Source organism: Heterocephalus glaber, unplaced genomic scaffold (genome assembly GCF_053883595.1).
Source record: "Heterocephalus glaber isolate CG9 unplaced genomic scaffold, H.glaber_assembly_v1.0 deba00000943, whole genome shotgun sequence".
Classification (NCBI taxonomy): Eukaryota; Metazoa; Chordata; class Mammalia; order Rodentia; family Bathyergidae; genus Heterocephalus; species Heterocephalus glaber.
Genome location: NW_028258175.1, coordinates 13565602 through 13587570, shown reverse-complemented (window position 1 = coordinate 13587570; position 21969 = coordinate 13565602). Strand labels below are relative to the sequence as shown.

The 21969-nt window shown below is 40.0% G+C and overlaps 1 long non-coding RNA gene across 1 annotated transcript in view; it reads left to right on the top strand.

Annotated features, from left to right (window-relative positions):
- Positions 1 to 446: 446 nt before the first annotated feature.
- Positions 447 to 21969, top strand: part of LOC147828679 (uncharacterized) — an 84900-nt gene continuing 63377 nt past the window's right edge. The window contains exons 1-2 of the long non-coding RNA XR_015450497.1: positions 447 to 748; positions 5127 to 5203. This is a non-coding gene — a long non-coding RNA (uncharacterized LOC147828679). The remainder of the gene's footprint in view (positions 749 to 5126; positions 5204 to 21969) is intronic.

Here is a 21969-nt window from a genome sequence, read left to right as displayed (position 1 = left end):
GTGTGTGGTTATACCTCTTAGGAAAAGTGCTGCTACTTTTCTGGCCACCAGTTTCTCTGAGTTAAATTCTTGGATGTAAAAGAACTTTACTGATGAAGGTGGGCTGGAGAACACTAAACCAACATATCTCTGGGTGGAGTGATAATTTCTTAGTTTCTGCTTGGCATGCACCTTATATTTCTGACCCAGAGGTAAGACTGTATAAGGGATGAGTCCAGAAGGAACAAGATTGCATAGTGGGAATAAATGTTCCACAGCACTTCAAGTGGGCCATCTACCTACACATTTTCAGTCTTCATCCATAAGTCTTACTAGCACAAGCATCTCTCTGATTCTGATAATAGGTTCTTACTAAGTCCGTGCAGAGTAGAATAGCAAAACCAGATTTTTTCCTTCTCTAGATAAAGTTGCTGCCTGCTGCTGTTCATTCTGGTGGGGATAGAAGGTTGGTTTAGAGCAGATGTTAATATTGTCTCTTTAATATGCAGATATATGCTAAGCAGATCTGGATTCTGAAACTGTTACGATGAGGCATGGGATTTGATGTAGACAAGCTACCTACGCACTCCTCTTTGTGAAGAAGAGAAGGCCTCTTTGAGTATGAAGGCAACACTTTTCTGGGAAGAAGGTAGCACTAACATTGCTGCAATCCTTGCCCAAGTACTTTCCTTAGGAAGCTCTGCTAGAAAGAGCTGGAATGGGCATAACCAAAGCTTCCTGGAAGAGCAGATCACTGAAGAAAGAAACTGTAAGTATGTAGAGATGCTAGACCTTGGTTTCCTTCTGGCCTTGTTATGTTATGTGGGTGTCTAAGGCATACAGATCTCAGAATGACTTTCTTCTTCCTTCTCTCCTTTCCTTCTTTTGGTACTTTATAAAAGGTTGGAAGAGATTGCATTAAAGGCCAGCAGAAATTAAATTTACATCTAAAGTCTTTTCCCTTTAAGTTTATTTTCCCTCATCTTCGCATTTTAGCCTCTAGAGTGATCTTTATTTTGTTGTTGCTAATAAAGTAAGTCAGCTGTAGGTCTAACCTTTGGAGGTAGTGTTCTATTCTGCAATTTCTTTTAAAATCTCTTGATAATTGCTGTTCTGTCATTTCACTCTGACGTGTGTATATAAGCAGCTTTTTGGTTGTTGTTGATTTGCTTTTCTTTTTATACTATAGGACATTTTCTGGGCTTCTTGAATCTGTGTGTGCCCCTTCCATTTGTTTCGAAAAATTCTCACTTTATCACTGCATGTTTGCTTTTCTCCATCCTCTCTGCTTTCTCCAACTCGAATTTTGATTAGCTGCTATACCTTCCCAGTCTATTTGTTATGTTTCCTAACTGCTCCCTCATAATTTCTTTTGACTTGTCTCCCAGTTCCCTAATTCTTTTTCATTTGTATCTAATCTGCGGTTAAACCTGTCCATTGAGTTTTAAACCACTTATTGAACTTTTTATAATAGACTTTGATTGCTTTTAATCTCTTCAAGTAATTAATTTCATATTTCTTGAGCATTGTCTTGAGACTCTTTGATTTCACTAAACACAATAACAGTCCTAAAATAAAAGAGAAAATCACATAAATTTATCATATTATGTAATTTTATAAGGCAAACACCACTCAAATGAGGGGAAAAGATTTTTGCCAGCCACCTCAGAACCCTCTTCATGTGTCCTATATCTCATAACCTCTCATTTTTCCAGAGGAACCCACTATCCTGTTCTTTATAGTTGCTCTTCCTTGAATGATTTTTTCATAGTTTATCCCCAAATATGTATTTCTAGAAACTAGAGATTGGTTTTGCCCATATTCAAAATTTTTGTATATTTTTAAGTCTCTATATATGATTTCCAATTCTTCATTTCTTCCATTTCCTCATAACTGATCTGGTGCAGGACCTGCACTCTTTGGCCTGAGTGATCTCTCACACTGTGAAGTTTTTTATGCTTATTTTTTTGTGCAGTCCAAGTTTTCTGTCCTCTGTATTTCCTACAAATTGGCAGCTAGTCCTGAAGCCTTGATGGTTCTGATTCAAAGGCTTGGTGGAGAGATCAGACATGGGCAAAAATTGGCTGAATTGCAGAAAGCATACAAGATCTAGCTGAGTCTTTTTGTAATTTCAGCAGCAGTTGATGCTTAAAGGATAGTTCTACTTATTGATGGTTGCACAATGTTGATTGCTTTTGTTACTGATGGTAACAAATTGCTGCAAACTTGGTTATTTAAAACAAATTTGTTCTTTTAAAGTTTTGTATGTTCAAAATGGTTTCAGTGGGCTAAATCTAAGGAGGCCTATGCTTTTTGTCAGTTGCTAATGAAGAATTTTGTTTTCTTAACTTTTCCCTAGTTTCGGGAGCTACAGTCCTTTGCTCATAGCCCCTTTTCCCCTCTTCAAAGAAAGCAACTCAGCACTTTCAACTCTCTGCTTCTGCTTTTATTCCATCTTCTGTTTCTGTCACTTTCTGCTTCTTTCCTATGACACTATACTCTGGCCTAACTCAGATCATAACCCAGGATGATCTTCCCAGTCCAGATATTTTTTGAGGTGCTGGGGATCCAATCCAGTGCCTTGTGCATGCAAACTGTATGTTGTGGCACTGAGCTACACCCTCGCCTTTCAAAACACGAGCAAGTCCCTTTATGTCTCACACAAGGTAGCACTCCCAGATGTAAGGTGTAGAAAATTTAGGTGGCTACTATTCAGCCTGGCATTGATGTTCTAATATTATTATTTGCTCTTCAATTATCAGTCAGAATGCTTTGACAAAGAGGCATAATCTTTCACCTACTACATGATGACCCAAGATATTCACACAGACAATGAAGAGTCAACACTTGATGCTTTCCCTTCATATACCAGTTTTCAATATGATGAACTGGTTTCCCATAATGCCAGGAAGTGATCAAATTTTTAAAATACCATTATGAAATCATAAGTTTGAACATATTTGGATTTTAGTCCAACTCATTATTATTATTGAGGTTCAACTTGTCCCATCTTTGCCCATGTGAGTCTATGATTCCAGCTGGCTACTACAACCCCAGTGATCTTTGACAGCTCTGCTGTCTGATACTATACCACATTCCAGGTTCCTCATGTATACAAGAGCCCTAGTTTATTTTAGATAAATGATATTTCAAGACAAAAATTTGGGTCCTTAGGGATACTTATTGCTACTGGATTAGTTTATTATTTCCAGGAAGCACATTATAATGTAATATGATAAAATATCCCATGAAGTCATTTCTAATTCTATATCAAGATTTCTCAGAGTTTATTTCTACCTTGTCTATATTACATCAATAGGTCCTCTCTTCCATTCCAAGAAATGTGGTTTTCAAGGATATAGGAATGGTACAATTAGAATATACTATAATATCACATTTGTTTGATCCAATTTTAAACTCACAGTGGTCTCTGGCTTATAGTAGTAATATCATCTCTGTTATTATTACTGAAAACATAAAAAATTGGTGTATGCTCTTTCCATCTCCCCTTCTTTTTTTCAAGTTTATTCAGATAAATTTTACATTCAGCAAGAGCTACCTATTTTAGGTATATAAATCTATGAATTTTGACAAACACGTAAAGGCCTTCCATTCTTGATAGTTGTACTATATGTACATTGCTAGAGCATGTAGTCATTCCTCAATAATCTGTCTCCCTATTGGTCCTCATTTTTGCCTTAGTTCTATTTGTCTTAGTAGCTATTTATTTGATGTTCATTAGTAGTCATTATGTCATTGATCCTTTAGTTATTTTAGTTGTCTGAAGCTCATTGCACAGTAGATTACTCAAGAAGGGCCTAAGGGAACAATATTTCTTGAGTTTTTGTGCTTTGAGAAGTTCGTCTATGCCCTTGTACTTAAAAATCAATTTTTCGCTGGATATAAAATCTTTGGTGTTCTCTTTCCTTGAGTATCTTAAATTTATTACACAATTTTCTTGGCTTTCAAAGCCTGCTAATAATCTCATTTTCTTTCTCTTAAAGCACAGACTCTTTTTTCTGAGATGCTGAAGGACTTTTAAGTTTCATATACTGGAATATGTCTGTACATTCATTGTTCTGGATCAACATTGCATGGATGCAGTGTGCTCTTTCAAAATGTACTTTCAAATGTTTTTTTATTTTCAGGATTTTTTTCTTATTTGTTTATTGCTATTAAATATGATGTATTTAAATTCATTTTAACTGCCATATAGGAGCATTAGTATTTCTTCTGTTTCTTTCCTTTGATTTTTATCTTCACAAATTCTTGTATCCGTGTATTCAATCTTGCTTATCATTCTTTTAATCTTCTTTATCCCTTCATTTCTTTTTTATAAATTTTATCTTTTTAAATTGTGCTGAAGTGTATGTTATGGTTTGGACCTTAAGTGTCTCCCACAAGCTCCCATATGGAAGCCAGTTCCGCAGTGCACTGGGTTCAGAGGCGGGGCCTTCGGGTGGCGACTGGATCCTGAGTGTTCTGCCCTCATCAATGGGCTCGTCCATGTGGGGACTCATCACAGAATGGGCTCTGGGGAGGGCTCTGTTATAAAAGCAAGTTCCTCTCTCTCACTGCTTTCTGGCCCTCATGAGGTGGGCAACACTGCTCCATCCTGTGCCCCTGTCCATTCTGGGGGGCCTCACCAGAGGCTCAAAGCAAGGGGCCCAATGAACCATACACCAACACCACTGAAACCAGGAGCCCAAATAAAACTTTCCTCCTTTACATTAGCTCAAGTGTTTTTTTTCCCACATATCCATGGTTCCCCTCATGATTGTGTGGCTACCCTGGTGTTATAGCTCACTACATCTCCCTAGTATCATGAGAAAAGGCCTTACTTCTTACTGCTAGACCAAGAAAAGATAATAATTTAAAATATATTTTCTAATAAATGAGTATTACTTCTGCACCATTGTAAAGCTGAAAAATTTTAAATCAAACCATTGTAAGCCAGACACCTGTAGATGTCAGAAACCATGCAAAGTAAGGGTGGGACCCTCATCCACTTTGGTGCTCAAATAAAGAATGGCACCTTAGGGCATCCAATAAGGCTGAAGGGAGCCCACACTGATCCCAGAATCCGGATGATATCTCCGAGGTAAGCCATGATGGAACAACACTGCTTGCCTTTCTCTCTCATATAGGTGCTGGTTGCAGAAGACTTGCCTTGGATTCTGAGTGTTCAAAGATGTGACATGGCTCCTGGAATCAGACTGTCTAGGTTTGAATCCTGGTTCCCCTCTTTATATGTCTTGGGCATGTAACTTAACCTCTCAAATCTACTTCTCTTGCTTTCCAAAGGGACAAGAATAGTATACCCCTCAATAGGATGCTCTAGGGATTGTATGTGATAAAACGATGAATACATTGCCTGGCACAGTTATAATCCTGTAGAAGAAAACAAAGCTGCAATCTTAATGTCCTTAGAGTGAAATATTTTGTGGCACTTTTTCTTCTTTCCTATAAACCACATACCCCACCCACCCCTCTTGGCTTTATTCAGAAGGAGATCACTTTTGCTTAGTTTGGTTCCTCTTTGCCGCCATGTAAATGCTGAAGCAAAGTTGAGTTTAGAAGGGGAAACAGTTTGGAATTGCAAGGACAGAGGACTTTCTGAGTGAATGGGGATGCTGGACTGCTGGAGCACAGGAGCTACCAAGGGACCAAGGTCTCAGAGAAATGAAAGTCCTCGAGTGAGATGAGAAAGATGTGCCTGAGTGGTTGGAGGGTGAGGTGAAGTCCTGTGCATTTGATTCTGAGTTGCTAGTTGATTAGTGGTGGAATACCTGGGTGATGAAGTTTCATGATTACTGTGCTATTGATTGAAAGAATTCTGCAAACAGTGAGGCTGCATGGAGTATGGAGAACTGACCCCTATGTATTTATCTGAGTTTTCAGAGTTCCTGAAGTTTACATCTGGCTTCCCTCTGTTCTTACCTTACTATTGAGACCCAGAGCATTAGGGGTAGTACTATTATGACGGTCCTGAACAAGACAAGTTTTAAAAAATTTTTTCTTATGTCTCCATCAAAACTCATCTGTCCTGTAATCTATTCTTTCTGTATTTAATCTGCCTTGCAAATGTGATAGGCATATCCACTATTTTTCAAATTAATTTTATTGGTACATTTTAGGTATATAGTATAATGACATTCATCACTGGACATTTGCAACTTTACATAATCACTCTTGGTTTGTATTTTGTCCACATTTCCCTGCCCTCCATTCAACCCCTCCACCCCTCCCTATTTACAAAGACTTTGTTTCCTTTTTTTCATTTTCTCATATTAATTCCATTCCCTTCTTTCCTTTCCCCTACCCCTCCCACTTCCCCTTCCCCTTTGCCCCTTTCCTTCCTATTTCACATTATCTATTATACCTTTTAGTCCTTATTTACACTTTCCATTTCTCACACTAGAGAAACTATTTGGTATTTACACATGTGTGTCCTATTTATTTCACTTAAGAGTATCGCCTCAGTGTGCATTCATTTGAGCTATAAATGTCTCTAATCTCTCATTTTTTATGGCTGAGTAGTACTCCATTTTATTGAAAAACAATTTTCTTTATCCAGTCTCCAGTTGATGGGCAATTGGGCTGTTTCCAAGTTTTAGCTATTACAAACTGTGCTGCTATGAACATGGGTGCACATATATCACTGTGGTATGATTCTTTTAATTCTTTGGGGAAGATCCCCAGCAGTGGAATAGCGGGGTCAAATGGAACTTCCGGTCCTAGTTCTTCGAGGTATCTCCATACTGATTTCCACAGTGGTTGCACCAGTCTACACTCCCACCAGCAGTGGAGCAGGATTCCTCTTTCCCCACAGCCCTGCCAGCATTTGTTATTGGTTGATTTCATGATAGCAGCCATTCTTTCTGGAGTGAGGTAGAATCTCAGCTTTGTTTTCACTTGGATCTCTCGAATGACCAGTGATGTTGAACATTTTTTCATATGTCGATTTGCTGTTTCTACTTCTTTGTCTGAGAAATGTCTGTTCATTTCAGATGCTCATTTTTGGACTGGTTCTTCACATTTGGGAGGTCTGATTTTTTAAAGTTCTTTATAGATTCTAGATAGTAGTTATTTGTCTGAGGAACAGCAGGTGAAAATTTTTTCCCACATTGTGGGTTGTCTCTTCACACTGTTGGTGGTTTCTCTTGCTGTGCAGAAGCTTTTTAATAAGAAATCTGACTTCTTGATTATTTGTGCTAGTTCACAGGCAACTGAGGTTTGGTTCATAAAATCTTTTCCTACACCAATGTCTTTAAGAGTTCTACCTAACCTCTGTTCCAGCCAGTTCATTATTTCTGTTTTAATATTTAGATCTTTCATCCATTTCGATTTTAGTTTAGTGTATAGTGAGAGATATAGGTATAGTTTTAATCTTTGGCAAGTTGAAACCCAGTTTTTCCAGCACCATTTACTAAAGAGGCTCTCTTTTCTCCAGTGAGGGTGTTTGGCTCCTTTGTCAAAGATGAGGTGGCTGAGTGTGTCTGGAGTTGTTTCTGCAACTTTTAATCTGTTCCACTGATCCTCATGTCTGTTTCTTTGCCAGTACCATGCTGTTATTATCACAATAGCTTTGTAGTATAGTTTCAAGTTGGAGGTTGTGATACCCCCTGCCATGTCTCTCTGTTGCTTAGAATTGCTTTTGCTATTTTAGGTTTCCTATTGTTCCAAATGAATTTTTGGATTGTTTTCTCAAGGTCTGAGAAGGTTGCTGCTGGAATTTCAATTGGGATTGCACTGAATCTCTATAGCAGTTTTGGAAGTATGGCCATTTTCACTATGTTGATTCTTCCTCCCCAGGAGCAAGGGATGTATTTCCATTTTCTGATATTGTCTTCAATCTCTCTTTTCAGAGTACTATAGTTTTCAGAGAAGAGGTATTTGATTTCTTTTCTTAGTTCGATTCCTAGGAATTTCAGTTTTTTGGATGCTGTTGTGAAAGGAATTGTTTACCCTATTTCTCTCTCAGTGAGTCTGTTGTTTGTGTAGAGGAAAGCTATTGATTTTTGTGTGTTGACCTTGTATCCAACTACTTTACTGAATTTGGTTATTAAGTCTACAAGACTTTTGGTGGAGTTCTAGGGATCATCTACGTAGAGTATCATATCATCTGCAAATAATGACAATTTGAATTCTTCATTTCCTATCTTTATTCCTTTTATTTCTTTATCTTGTCTAATTGCCATGGCTAATGTTTCCAAGACTGTATTGAACAGGAGTGGTGATAGTGGACATCCTTGTCTTGTTCCTGATTTTAGAGTGAAGGATTTTAGTTTTTGACCGTTTAGTATGATATTGGCTGTTGGTTTTGCATAGATGGCTCTTATCAGATTGAGGTAGAGACCATCTATTCCAATTTTTTGTAGGGTTTTTACCATATACGCATGTTAGATTTTGTAAAATGCTTTTTCTGTGTCTGCTATTGAGATGATCATATGGTTTTTGTCTTTGGCGCTATTGATACAGTATATTACATTGATTGATTTGTGTATGTTGAACCATCCCTGCATCCCTGGGATGAATCCCACTTGGTCGGGGTGTATGATCTTTTTGATGATCTTCTGCATTCTATTTGCCAGTATCTTATTAAGGATTTTTTCATCTATGTTCATTAGTGAGATTAGCCTATAGTTCTCTTTTGCAGTTGGGTCTTTCTCTGCTTTGGGGATCAAAGTGATGCTTGCTTCCAGGAATGAATTTGGAAGTATTGCTTCCCTTTCAATTTCATTGAAGAGTTTAAAGAGTAGTGGCAGTAGTTCCTCTCTAAATGTCTTGTAGAATTCAGCAGTGAAGCCATCAGAACCTAGGCTTTTCTTGGTTAGTAAGTTTTTAATTACATTTTCCATTTCATTGATTGATATTGGGTTGTTTAGAATTTTTGGGTCTTCTTTGTTCAACTTTGGTAATTCATACATATCTAGGAATCTGTCCATTTCTTCTGTGTTTTCCATCTTATTGGCATATAGGTTCTCAAAATAGGCATTGATGATCCTCTGGATTTCTGGTGGGTCTGTTGTAATTTCATCCTTTTCATTCCTAATTGCATGGATTTGGGCCTTTTCTTTCCTTTTTCTGTTAAGTTTGGCTAAGGGTTTGTCAATTTTGTTTATTCTTTTGAAGAACCAACTCTTGGCTTCATTGATTTTTTGTACTGTTCTCTTAGTCTCCATTGCATTGATTTCTTCTCTGATCTTTATAACTTCCTCCCTTGTATGAGCTTTGGGTTTGTCCTACTCTTCTTTTTCTAGAAGCTTGAGGTTCAGCATCAGGTTAATTGAGCTTGCTCTGTTTTTCTAATATGAGTATTCCCTGGTATGAATTTCCCTCATAAGACTGCTTTCATTGTGTCCTGTAGATTGCGATATGTTGTATTGTCATTGTCATTTAATTGTAGGAACTGTCTGATTTGTTCTTTAATTTCCTCTGTGACCCATTGGTTATTTAGAAGTGTGTTGTTCAATTTCCACATGTTTATGAAATGCTTGCGGTTTCTTTTGCTATCGATCTACAATTTCAATGCACCATGATGTGATAATATACAGGGCATAACTTCAATTCCTTTGCACTTACTTAAACATGTTCTATGAGCGAGTATGTGGTCTGTTTTGGAGAAGGACCCATGTGCAGCCAAAAAGAATGTGTATTCTGATTTTGTGTGATGGAACACTCTGTAAACATTTGTTACATTCATTTGTTCAAGAATTTCATTGAGTTCTAGTATTTTGTTGCTTATTTTTTGTCTAGTTGATATATCTATTTGTGACAGTGAGGTATTGAGGTCCCCCAATACTGTCTATTAGTGCTTCTTTGATTTTTCATGTCCATTTTATATAGTTGGACACACTAGTGTTTGGTGCATATATGTTTATGATTGTCATCTCTTCCTCTTGGATTGTTCCCTTTATAAGAATGTAGTGTCCTTCTTTGTCTCTCTTAATCAGTGTTGGTTTGAAATCCACTTGATCTGCATAGAGGATAGCTACTCCTGCTTTTTTTCAGGTTCCTGTCACATGGAGTATTGTTTTCTATCCTTTAACATTCAGTCTATGAGTTTCTTTTAGAATTAAGTGTGTTTCTTGTAAGGAGCATATTCTTGGATCTGGCTTCTTGACCCATTCTGCCAGTCTATTTCTTTTGATTGGTGAATTGAGACCATTAGCATTGATGTTATAACTTTTACATATTGACTTCTCATTGTCATGACTTTTGCTTTTTGTTGGATTCTCCCCCTTTGCGTTTAATTTCTTGTCATGCCCAATGGATTCATTCTGCTGGGCTTCCTGGGGTTGTGATCCTCATTGCCTTTTCCTAGGATATTGTCTAAAATTTTTTGGAGTGCTGGTTTGGTGTTTATGAAGTTCCTAAGGTGCTCTTTGTCATGAAAGCATCTTATTTCTCCATTTTTTCATCCACTTCTCCAAATTTTGAAAGACAGTTTTGCAGGGCACATCAATCTGGCTTGGAGACTTTTTTCCTTTAGGGCTTTAAACACATCACTCCAAGCTCTTTTTGTTTTGAGGGTTTGCATTGAGAAGTCCGCTGTGCTTCTGATGGGCTTTCCTTTGTATGTGATTTGTTTCTTTTCTCTCACTGCTTGCAGAATTTTGTTCTTCTATTGGGTTTCTGGAAACTTAATTATTATATGCCTATGTGTGGATTTATTTTAAATGAAGCCTAGTTCGAGTCCTATATGCCTCACTTATCTGTATGTCGAGTTCTTTTCCCCTGCTTGGGAAGTTTTCTGCCATCACTTCTGTGAACAGTTTTTTTATGTTGTCTGCACTCTCTCCTGTTTCTTCATTTACTCTGACCAGTCTTATGTTATCCTTCTTTCCATTGTCTAGCAGCTGCTGAATTGATTTCTCATGACCTCTTAGTATTTTAAAGAACCTTTTCTTTTCCTGGTCACTAATTGCAATCTTATCTTCTGTATCTGAAATTCTGTCCTCACCTTGGCTCATTCTGCTGCGTGAACTTTCATTGGAGTTTTTTTTTTTTTTTTTGTACCAGGGATCAAACTCAGGTCTTTGTGCTTGCAGGGCAGGCGGCAAAACCACTGAGCTAAATCCCCAGCTCATTGGAGTTTTTAGTCTGCTGGAAATCTGTTTGCATCTGTTTTATGGATTCCATTTGTTTCCTATGTTGGGATTCCATCATGTTCCTCAGTTCCTCTATATTTTTATCTGTGTTCTCTCTAGATTTATTAATCATGCCTTGCACTATGGGCACAATCTCTGCTGTTATCTGAGAAATTATTTCTGATTTCCTTTTTTCTAGATCCTCTTTTGTTGCCAGTTCAGGGATTCAAGATGATTGAGTATCAGATTGTTCCATCTGATTTCCCTTTGGGGTTGCTTTAGGTGATCTGGAAGTCTGATTTTGAGACTTGTTTACATGTCTTCTCATTTCAAGGGGTGGCAGGTTTGTGCTGCTGTCATCTGCCCGTCTCACCTTCTTGGCACTGGGGGCAGTAGTATGGTGGCTCAGAAGGTTCACCTCCTCTGTTCTGGGGCAGCTCTGTTCTTTGGTGCTGGGGGCAATGAGGCATATCTATTACGGTGTGCTAATGGATTTATTTTTCCATCTAGAAATATTCTGATGAGAATTTTCTAAAAAAGCTCATTGCTGCAGCCCAGAGATGCATATTAATTCTGCCCAGTATGCTAAAGCCATTGTAATGCTTGGTGGGGAAGGATGTAGAGAAACTTGATTGCTCATACACTGCTGATGGGATTAGGAAATGATAAGAGACACTCCAAAAATTCATTTGGCACTTTGCTGAAATACTATATATGCAATTGCCTTACAAATTGGTGATTGTATTTGTTGGCATTTAACTGAGTAAATATAAATTTATATTTACACAATAATCTACACAAATGTTTATAGTACTTGTATTCATACCTCTAAACTGGAAACAACCCAGATGTTCTCCAGTGAATGAATGGTTAAATAAAATATTGTATACTCTATCCATACCATGGAATGCTATTCAGCAATGAGAAAGAGCTACTGATGCATACAACAGCTTTGATGTCTTTTGAAAGAACTATACTGAGTGAAAAAAAATCAGTCTCAAAGGTGTACACTGTGTAATTTCAGTTAGATATCATTCTTGAAATTGCAAAATTACAGAAATGGGAATACAAGTAGCAGCCAGGGATTAGGATTGGAGGGAAGTGGACAAGGTTATATGAAGGAAATGTGAGGGATCCTTGTGTTGGTGGAAATGTTCTATGTCTCTACTGTATTAGTGACCATGTGACATTGTCTTAGAGTTTTGTAAGACCTTACCATTGGCAGAAACCAGATAAGGAGCTAATGGGATTTCTCTATTATTTGTTACAACTGGATGTGAATCTCATCTAAAAATTGCAAGTAAAAACAGGCTAATATACATTAAGTTCTCAGAACTGTAATTGAGACAAGGCCAAAGTGTGGTATTAATAGTGATATGCACTAATTTGTTGTTTCTGTTGGGCTCCAGTCCCATGGATGATAGGAAGCAAAATAACCATTACACCTGTGGCCTGAGGGTGGGAGTGTTAGGCAGGCCAGCCTCTGCAGAGGGCAGAGGAAGCTTCTCTACCATTTTGAACCTTCCTGTTTCAGGGGCAAGGAGAGCTCAGCCCTTCTGTTCAGGTTCTTCTTGGCCTCCAAAGGGCTTTGCACACTTTTAGGACCAATGTTGGCTCCTCAAAGAGACACAGACCTTCAAGATTCCTGTCTTCTCGGGATCTGCTTTTTGGGTCTGGTAGCTATAGGGTTCATATAGATTTTGGAAAAGAATTGTCCTCCCTACTTTTCTTTGGAAGGAACTAAGCAGGGTCCAAGACCTCACTGGCTTCCACCTGAGCACAGATAATGTAGACAGCTTTGATTTGTGAATGGAGGAGAACTAAGGCTCATTCAAATTGCCATGCACCCAAAATCCCCCACAATTTTCTCATTCTTGAAAATGTCACTAGGATGCCATGTTTCCAAATGCTTCTCAACTTTTTTTCCAGAATGCCATTATGACACCTGGACCCCAGAGGCCTTTCTGGCTCTCCATCTGGAATGCCATTAGGATGTTTCTAGATCATCCCTTGGACCTCTTACCAAAGTCCTCAGGCCCCAGTAATGGGGTCTGTACTGGAGTAGTGGTTCTTGATGGGGCCTCATAACATCCCATAGGGTGTGAAGCATTTTAAAACAGTGCTGAAATTTGGTTGTCAAAAATGAAAAGCCACCATCTCTACCATAGTATACCTGGCACCTAGAAAATAGTGCTGCATCTTCTTTCTTCCTATACATGGCATTACTGCGTAGTGTGTTTTCCTCTAGGTTTTATCTTAGTTGTAACCATGTTGTAACATGATTAAAAAGCCATGAAGTCTCAGCTTACATGAGCAAAATGTGGTGGTGGCATTAAGTTCAGCTACTAACCAAGATGCTGAGACACCTATTTAATGATAAGCATCATTGTCACCATGCTGCCAGGTAATTAGGCACACAGTGCATCCATTGTACATTCTCTGCATAGATGAAGGCAGTTACTCTCTCCAAATGCCAGACTGTATACTCCTTGAGTGAGGGGAATGCAGGTTGTGCAGAGATTGTGATTCAGCCATGCCTCTATCTTTGCTGGAGGAAGTGTTTCTTTTCTGAATTTCCATCTGAGTCTGCTTCTCAATTCCCTCAAGCTTGTACCAGGACTAACACCAATAGGGCACTAACTGTTAACTCTCCCATCCGTCCTATATTTATACCTTCCCTAAGAACCACACTGAAACTAAGATTCATATTTGCTTTACCCTGGCCTTTCTCCAAAATTAGCAATATTTTATTCTGGTATTGGAAAATCGCCTACATGTGTGGGTTTCTAACTCTAAGTGTGTTCCATATTCCACACCAGGAATCACTCTTCTTCTAAAGTGTTTGGGAAGAAGAGTTTTAACTGTTATGAATCCATTCCTAGCAGATTCTGAAAGGAGAGATCTGGTCCAGCTTTAGCTTTGTCACCATATCTGCAAACTTGGACATGTTGCTGACCTATCTGAACTTCCAAGGCTATGAACTCTAGGTTGGGGACATATACACTTACTTGGCTGTTTTTTTGAAGTTTGAGGTGGTATACATTCGATCCCTGGTACATGTTAGCCACTCAGTTGCAATGGGTTATACTCATTCATCATAATTCAGAGGAAAATAGAGACATGGCAGCAAAAACTCCATGATCATCACTGACAAGTACAACCTCAATGTTCACCAGGGTTACCTGGTTCTTTGGAATTCAAATGAGGGCAGCTTTACCTCTGCCCCACATATGGTCAGAGAGCCTGAGTCCCTTCTCATCACTGTAACACTCTCACAGGTATGGTGCAGGTCAGCTCTTATGCTTTTCTGGTCTCTGTGTTTGTGTCTTTCTTTTTATAACATTAGATCAATTTGGGGCCTGCTTGGCTATGCTTTAAGCACCAGCCACAAAAGTTAGAAGCACAACCTTTTTCCAGACTTCCCCTGAGATGATGTTATATTTGTCAGATTTTTAGTAAAGCTTTAAAGCAACAGATGATCAAACTGCAATATTAGACATACTTTTTCCTAAGAAAAGCCCGCTGAGCACCTTGCTAGGAACTTATCACTGTTTAAACTTCTCCATGGACACCATCTTCCCATTATTCACTGTTCTCCTTTCTCACCCCTTTCATCTTAGCTCAACCATTCTCCTTGGTCCCACAAATTCCTGTTAACCAAACAGAGAGAGCTTCTGTCAATGGAGTGATCTCCTTCCACGGAGGATCTTTCCACACATCAAGTAGCTCAAGGCGTTTTCTTAAAGAAAGTTCTTATCCTAAGAAGATCTCTGGTTCCGAGTTGTTGAAATGGACTTTTATATTCCACAGTATGTGGAAACTCAGAAGCTGTGGGTCAGGGCCTCCACATAAAGTTTCCTTGGTTATTCACTGGATGAGAAGATTCACAGGAACCAAAGGATACTTTAACCTGTGTAAAATGAGATGTAAATAATTTTTTCTAATTTTCTACCAGGAAAGGGTGGAAGGGTTGGTCATGGCAGTGGTCATTTCTTTTAATTCATCTGTCCAGAGGTAGCACCAGTCTCTAATTATCAAAAAGGTATTGTCTGTGTTAGCAGGGGCCCTGCTTAAAGCATTTGCAGTCAAATTGGATGTAGCAGAGCTCTGAATTGCAGTAATACAGTGTCAGTAACTGAGTGGGAGCAGCAGTGGGGCTGTGTTGTTTTGAGGGAAAGACATCTGCAGGCCTCCCCAAGCTGTCACTAGGAGGTATCATTTGCATATTAAACAAATATTTAAAATTAGTCATCCAGCAAACAATCAGAAGCTGGCATCACAAACATCTCTCCTTCAAAGCAACAGCAGGGACTGAAATGTAGGTGTGCTCAACTGGATTGGAGAGGTGCGCCTGGAGCTGGAATCTGTTCCTAGGATGGATAGACTTGTCAGGTAAGACAAGGAAAAAATGGAATGGAATGAAATGGAATGGATTGGAATGGAATGGAACTGAGTAGAATAGTAATCTTTATATTCACAACCTCCCAGGGTTAGAGGCATTTAGCCTGGTGCCTGGCCTCTGGAAGAGCTCAATAATGTTAGCTACAACTATCATTATTCCCAGAGAGACAGCCAAGATATTTACAAACTGACCCACCAGAGTGGACACCTGTAGACAATCATCATAACCATTTTCTGATCTGACTTTTCTCACTTGATCAAAATGAATTATTATTTGTGCAACGGCTGAATGACTTTTGATCAGGCTGAGAGTTTTACATGCTTTATTTAATCTTTCTGAGATTCTCCTCTGGTAGGGAATAGCATTAGCCGCAGGTTACACATGAGCGAACTGAGGCACAGAGCAGTCAAGTACCTTGGCCAGAGTCATAATGTAGGTTTCAGAACTCAAACTAGAGCTCATGTCTTTGATCACTTTGCCACACTTTTCTCTCTTTCAAGGCTGTTCAAGGTACTGTGTAAGGACATATATACCTTCTTTCACTTAACAAGAAAGCCACTTTGTAGATGTGCTCATTGTGCCTAGATAAGTAGGCACATGTTTTTAGCCAATTTATACTTTTCTCTATTTTCTAATTGTCCTGTAGCAGTTATAAGATCTTTAAATTGGAAAAGAGTGAAAAAATAAAATGTTAGTGAAATTTAAAAGAGGCTATAAATGGAAGCCTCCCACCCAGCCAATGGGACTACTGATTGAGTCATTAATTAGAATGTTTTCTTAGGCATATACACGGCATGCCCATTAGCTCATTTCTTCTTCGCGGGAATTGGGGAGGTGGGCGTATAACCACGTTTGAATAAGATTGAACATCCCAGAGGGAAAGGGATGCAGGGAACATGCTGCCAGGCAGATTTGCTGCTGCAGCCCCCAGTCCTGCTGAGTCTGCAGCATTTCATGCTGGCCTTGTGTTCAGGAGTAACCTCATCTGTAGGCAAAACAGTTAGCAGCCCACTCTCATGGTTAGAAGCAGCTGTTGATTCCTTCTTTAGCTAGAACGATACATTTTGTTTGTGTAGATATAATGACTATAAGGAAGACATAGAGTGCTTGCTGAAAATGAAACAGATTTTTATAGTAAGATGCACTGACTGATGAGAACTGACTGATTCTTGAGGTGGATCCCAGGAATCTTCATTCCTGTAAAGCACCGTTCAGGGTTCAGTTGAATGTTCTGTTTTGCATTGCCCTGGAAGTGGATGGAGGGAGTAGAGAGGAACGGACTTGGCCCTTTCTCCAGGCCACATCTGGGCGAAGCATTTCAAAAACATTTTCTCATGTAATCTTTACACCATCATCAATAGCACCAGTTCATAGACAAGTAAACGAAGACTCAGAATTTAAGTCAATGGCAGAGCCAGAGTTCTGACCCAGACCCACCATACCCAAAGGCCTGCCCTCTTGACCAGCATATCAACAGTCAGTTGCAGAACCAGGTCAACCTACTGGTCACATCTTGGTCACTGAGGACTTTGTTACCATGCATATTCCTAGCTCAGCCTTGGAAACACAATCAGAACCTAGATGCCAGACCCAGATGTTTTACCAAGTGCCCCAGGTTGTTTCTGCTGCACAGACAGTTTTTCTCTCCTGTGTTTTGGTCCCAGTAACCAAAACTGCAATAACCGTGCAGGTTATTGTTGAGCTGGTGAGCACTCACATGGTCATCTAAAGTAGTCAAGCACTGAAATGTCTGAATTCTGATTGACACACACCTGTTCTCCCAGGTGTCATTGTCTTGTGCACCCTCACTGCCCTGGCCTCTCACCCAAGACTTCCCACAATCCAGAAAATAGAGGGTCTTTTTCCAGCTCACCGAGTCTTTAGAAGTCTACTCTAGTGCTGCAGTGACTGTTTGGATTTGTGAGTGTTCGTGTCATACCTGTTGTGGAGAATCTTGACACTCACCTAAGTGTGAATATATTTCCTCATCAGATCATCAACCCTGAAACATAGATGCCATGGTTTGCATATCTTTATATTGCCGACGGGGCTCAAGATAGAGTTAAACGCCCATCAGTTTAGGTTTCTTTTTCAATTATGACTGAATGGTTTTTGTTTTCATGTAAGTTACAGGAGGGGACCTGTCTTCAAGGGGCCACAGTTGGGGGTAGGACCCAGAGCTGATTCCTGGAGGCCAAACATGAGTGTGAACTTGAGAAGTCTGGGGTAGAATAAGGGCTCCAAGTTGTCAGGGTCTTAGGAAGCAGCAATGTGGCTGAAACAGAAAATGGGGTGCTCAGCAGACACCAGCTCCTCAAAGAGACATTTGCTCGATGTTAGGTCAGTGAACATAACAAGAGAATTGTAATTGGGCTAATTTTTCACATAATCTAAAGAGAAGAAAGGGACCCACGGGTGGAAGTATGCCAGTTCCAAATCTTTTATAGCCACATCATGTAGAAAACCATTAGGTCAAATAAATGTCACCATAGACAAACATTATTGGCTCCCCGGCTTCCACAGATACTCTAGAGACAGTTATTTCCTTAGTAGAGAAATCACGGCCAGATATTTTCAACGGAAATGTATTTCACAAGCTCTAACATGTTTGAAGAAAGGAAATATTTTGACACTGTCTTCCAATAATAGATAACGCAGAATAATCTCTCAGGTAAATCAGCAATGTGGAACAATTTGTTTCATCAGACAAAGGCCATTTCTCCCCTACCCCTAACTTTCCTTTCTGGAATGTCTATATCATTTCCCATGCTGTTCTCAGTGCTTCAGAAAAGTAATAAGAAATTTGGAATAATATACTGTAAATGTGTTTGTGGCAGACAGCTGTGTTTCTGCACTGCTGGCATGCCTACTGGCTTCCCTGGCACAGAGACAAGTTCACTGATCACGGTGTTGCAGTGGAATCTAAGGATGTCTGACTAATTAACCCCTGATTATGGCAAAATGAAGTTTTTAATAAAGGACAGCTGCCAACGCTGCATTTGGGAGACATAGAGGAGAAAGAAAAACTGTAACTAAGCCAACCCAGAGCATGAGGAAGAAATCAGGGCAGAATGCAAACAGACGACCAGACAACTCCCTGCTGCTCGGCAACAGGATTTCCAAGTTGAGGTCAACTTTGAAAATAATCCCTCCAGCCTGGCCATCCAGCATAGATCCCTAGCCATCGGACAGCTCCCTGGAGGGAAATGTGACTGTAATGTCATTCTTTACTACAGGCATGAATTGTGAGGCAGCTTTGGGGGAGGGGGGAGTGACATCCTCTAGTCCCCAGAGAAATGAGGCTCTGATAGAGAAGGGTGGTGATATCCTACATTTCTTGACTCTCCTGTTTTGATTTTCATTCCTCCATGGAAAAAATAAGCCCATCAAGTTTTTTGGCAAGGAAGCCTTTCTACTCCTTGTTGCAGAAATGAGCTCAGTGCTTTCATCTTCTTCCCACAGCAGAGGGTTGTTGCTGGAGAACAAAGTCATGGGGTTTACTCATGTCTTAGAAATAATTTGAAGAGATTTATCAACAAGGAGCCATCCCTAAGTGTCTAGAGAAACTGATGTCAGAGAGATAATAATGAAAGATAAAAGAAAGTACCAAAGGTCCTGTTAGTGCTCTGTTTCCAGTTCACAGAAATATCATGAGTTGGAAGATGTGAGTTCAAATCCCAGCTCTGTCCCTCCTTGCTGAGGGGTGCAGGGCAAGTTCTTTTCTTCATGTGAATCTCACTGGTCTCAACTGTGAAATGGGCATGACCATTTCTGACCGACCAAGGGCGCTCCGTAGTCCTCAGATTAGAGGAAGGGAAAATGAGATTCTCTCCAGTTCACCTTACATTTTGTTGCCTCCCTTAATGTAACTCTGGAAATTCGCAGATCTCACAAAGCTGACACTTTGTCAGCTTCCAGCAGATACAAGGAAGGGGCGGCTTAGGAGCTGGGCGAAGGTAGATGTGACGCAGTCATCCACAACTGTAGTCTTTCTCTCTGAGGTGGCATTTGATCTCACAATATACTGACCCCTAGCTCCTCAGAGATTCCAAAACAGAGGCTTCATGTATGTCAGAAGAGGCACACAGATTCTTGAGACAAGAGAGAACGGCTTAGAGCATTCCATGACTTCATACTGTTGGCCAAGGTGTCCTGGCACCTTGTCATCACTGTCATTATTGTCATCCTCATAAATAGCATTAGCAATGTGGTGATTGTGGAGGAGATCAGAATAGGCTACCCCAGGATATACTCCTTTAACATGTTTCAAGATGGCCATTCAGGTAGCCTGTTGATGGATGCAGGAATCGCTCTGAAAAGCCACCTTTGGAGTGGGAGAGATATGTGCATCTGTAATAGAAGTAAACAGCAGGTGCGAAGAAGCGTTCTCTGAAGTCCCCCTCCCCATTTGCCTTATCCAGATCCTCCAAGGATGTCACATATTTTTCAGAAACTTGTTATATGTGAGGCTGTATCTGTATTATAAGACAACCTGTGTTCATGGTACATTTTCCCTTCTCTACTCCATAACTTCTGTCACCACCTTCCCCAATAACCTCAAGCCTCTGTTTTCTTTCTGTAGCTCAAAATGCTATTTAAACTTCAGCCATCTGGACCTTTCTATGTGTCTCAAACTCCATGTGTGGCTTCTGTTTCTGAACATTAATAAATGTATGTACCTTTTCTCCCATAAATCTATAGTCAGTTTATTTCATAGACTAAAATTATTGACACTTCAGAAGGCAAATTTGAGCTTCTCTGTGATTGAAAAGATACACTTTCACCTGGCTTTTGGCTGGAGACTGCTACAGTCTTCAGAACGAAGGAAAATGGTGTTCAGATCTTCAGGAAAAGTTACATTCCTCAAAAATGAATGCAGAATGAACATGAATATATTTTATACTTTCACAGTGAATTTTGTAAGAGAAATCACCAGATCAACACAGTACCATACTTATTAAAAGGAGTGACTAAAATAGTTAGCTTTCTTATACTCTGTGCACATTAGAAACATCTGGGGAACTTAAAAAAGATAATGTCCAAGGCCCCTCCCCACTATGGGGTCCTGATTTAATTGGTCTGGGGAGAGCCTCAGACCTCTGTGATATCACAGGTCCTAAGAAGATTCTGATAGGCAGGTGTGAGAACCACTGCTCCAAAATAGTTTACTTCTGGGTTTGGGAAGGGGCCAGAAGCTGATATTTATCAACCCCTTTCTGACTCCAATGCTCAGTGACAGCAGACTGCAGTGCCCTGACCGCCAGGAAAGAGTGGGCGTGGTTGGTTGCAGATTCAGACAGCAAAATGCATTGAACAAAGATCATTTAGCTCAGGAAGCTGTAAATATAGATTTTCCAAGCTAACATTGGCTAACTGTGAGCCTGCCTTCACCATGGCTGTGTTTTCTGATGCCAATGGAAGACTGGACAGGCTCTTTCAAGAAGCAAGCGGAGAAACTGAGAAGGAAACACAATCACTCTGAATCACTGCGTGGTTCCTGTAAATAACAACAACAACAACAACAATAACAGTAATGGTGCTCACATAGCCAGCCTGACAGAGAGAGACCTCCTGAATTCAAAACAACCATTTGTTGGGCTTTCTGTTAGAGCCGTAGTAAGGTGATATGACAGTCCCTCCAGAAATGAAAGAAACTTCAGTATCTACTTATAACTTCTAACATCACACTCTCACTAGTTTGTAACTGGCCTGAGCACATCTTTGATGGCTGAATCTTAAGTGTTTCTTCCCGCTGAGCTCCCTTAGAAATAGCCACAGCCCATCTGCCTACATCCATCAAGGCCTGGGAAAAGCACTACTACCCCTCCCCCATTCACCTCCACCATGTCCCATATCCTGGTCACCTCTACTGTCTCCTCCCTATTTTCCTTCTCCAGTGTGAACACTGTCTCACACCTTGCTTCCTTCTTTAGGGCAGACGCTTGTATTCCCTGTAAAACAAAGCTTATGTTTAGGGACTGTAGGATTTAATGCTTGGTCATAATTATTCTCTTCCCTTGCATAGTATTAGAATCCTACCCTTTGTTATATCCTTATGGTTGTCAGTGTTCCCAGCCATTGTCCTTGGGCTTAGCTTACTGAGTTGCTTTAACCCAGGGGATGTTAGCAGACAAGATATGAGCAAAGATTTGAAATATATTTGTAGGGTTCAGCTTGCTTTTGTTATTGCCATGACATGGCCCCACCTTGGCCTGATGGCCTAAAGGGTTAGTGAGGTAGGGGAGCTGTCCTGCTTGGAGGAGCAGAGTGTACTCTAGACCGTCTTCTCAACCTTGGCTGGCCCACACATTGTGCACAAGAAGTCAGTGTGCGCCCCCGAGTCCTGACATGGTTGGTGACACAGCATTGTGGTAGCTACATTCTACCTACTATCTAGTGCATGACCCAGTAATCTAAGACCATAACCTTTAACTATCAGGCTTTACTTAATCTGATACAGAATAACCTTCCTTTGGTGCTTCTCACTGTCCTCTA